General features: G+C 43.0%; 1 protein-coding gene across 1 annotated transcript in view; it reads left to right on the forward strand.

The window, feature by feature from the left end:
- Nucleotides 1-2238, forward strand: part of BATF (basic leucine zipper transcription factor, ATF-like) — a 21628-nt gene that overhangs the window by 3650 nt on the left and 15740 nt on the right. The window lies entirely within an intron of this gene.

Below are 2238 nucleotides of genomic sequence, written 5' to 3' on the forward strand. Positions count from 1 at the left end.
GGGGGTGGGGGCCCGGCTTGGGAAGCGCGACAGCGCTCCCGCCCGAGGGTTCGGATCCCACATACAGACCGGTTCCCGCTCACTGGCTGAGCAGGGCGCGGGAGCAGCACCGAGGGTTGCAATCCCATTGCCGGTCCCCGGTCCGGTACGGGGACAACACTGAGGGTTGCGATCCATTGCTGGACACGGAAAAAGACAAAAAGACAAAAAAAAAAAAAAAGAAATCCAACCCACTCATCTTGTCCAATGCCTTGGAGACATGTCAATGAGGGTGACATACATGTTTCTTTACTGCAGCAATATCTTCAACTCTGACTCAGTTGTCGCTCTCTGTAATTCAAGAGTTAGAACCTGTATGAGTCCATTTCTGCTGCTTATAACAAAATACCTGGAACTGGGTGATTTATAAGAAAACAAAATTTATTGCTTACAGTTTAAGAGGCTGGGAAGTCCAAAGTCCAGGGAACACATCTGGTGAGGGTCTTCTTGTTGCTGGCTTTACAGCAACCCAGGGGTCTCACATGGTAGAAAATGGCAGAGCAGAGAGAGAGACTCTTATGTGCTCTCCTTTTAAAGCCCTTAGAACCACGCCCCTGACCACCATTGTCAATTCATTCACTACTGCACGGTCCTACAATCTAATCACCTCTTCAAGGCCCCACCTTTCAATTACCATAATAGGACTTCCCACTTCCTTAACACTGTCACAGTGAGGACCAAGCCTCCAACACATTAAACTTTTGGGGGGACACAATTCAATCTATAATAGAACCAAAAGACTTAGCCATCTGATTACACTGGTTGTGACTACACTGGGATAATCTCTGGAGGCTGGGGGTCCATGGAGCCCCCAATCATGTGGTTAACATATCCATACCCACATCCCAGCCTCAATCTCTAGAATGTTCCCATCTTTCCTACCTCTGAACATAAACTCCTCCCCGACTCCTTTCTTTTGAACACCGCAACGTTCGTCTTTACTTTTTGCGCATGAATAGGTCACATCAGAGTTTACACAGCAAGCCTGTGGACTTCTGTCAATGCAACTTATGTTTCTTGGCTTCAGGTAGAAGCTTTTGGCAGCAACATGTAAATCCACCACCATCAAACAGAGGGTTTGACTGTGGTTTGAAATCTTCATTTACTCTCAGATATCAATCACCCATATTCTCCATCCATTATGCTCTCAGTTATGTTTGTGATTCAGGTAGACAATCTTCTGGTTTACCTCCAGTGTCTTCAGGTTCAGTGCTTGGTTGGCCCTTTACTCTTTTCCATACTTGGCTCCACATGCTGAGCTCTGGAACCATTCTCTGGCCCTCAGACATAGTCATAGGACTCATCCACCAATACTTTATAGACCAGGGTTTAGAAGTTACTGAGAGCACAGTATCAGATGAGGACCACATTCATATTAAAGTTCTAGCCTACAATATGCTGGGGTAACATTGTTTTCTTGCTTTCAACTGTTGACATGATCATCTACCTTCAAATACCAAAACAATTATCTTGTTTCTCCAGTGGGAGTGTGGGATGCTTACTATCTAACATTTTCAGTGTCTATCCTATAAATGCACAGTACCAAGACACTGTACATTGATTGCTTTTAAATAACTAAGTAGAGAGGATCCTCTTTCGATGATTCTGTTATAATATCCCCAGCATAGACTATCCTTGACATAAGGAGAAAGATATAACTTGACCAGTCAGTTTCTAAATGATGTCAGCAGCTAATAAGTGGATACAAGATAATTAGCTGAAAAACTATTAGAAATAATAACAGAATGCAGTCAGTTTTCCAAAATGAATACAAAAAGTAATAACTTTCCTATATGCAAACCATAATCAGTTAGAAATTTTAATTAAAGGAAACGTCCCATTTATAATACCAACAACAGCAACAGATGGAAGGAAGAAACAAACTTAACAAAAACTATGCAGGGCTTAATTTTTAAAGAACTATAAAATTATCCTAAATGACTTTAAAAAGATTAGAATAAATGGAAAAACATATGTTATGTAAAGATAGCTGTTTAAAAAAAATCTAGGGCCGGCCCGGTGGTGCACTGCTACAGTGCGCCACTTGGGAGTGCGGCGGCGCTCCCGCCGACGGTTCGGATCCCACATACAGACCAGCTGCTCACTGGCTGAGCAAGGTGCGGGCGCAACACCAAGGGTTGTGATCCGTTGCCGGTCACGAAAAAAGACAAAAAGGAAAAAAAAAATCTATAAATTCGA

Source organism: Galeopterus variegatus, unplaced genomic scaffold (genome assembly GCF_000696425.1).
Source record: "Galeopterus variegatus unplaced genomic scaffold, G_variegatus-3.0.2 Scaffold290, whole genome shotgun sequence".
NCBI lineage: Eukaryota > Metazoa > Chordata > Mammalia > Dermoptera > Cynocephalidae > Galeopterus > Galeopterus variegatus.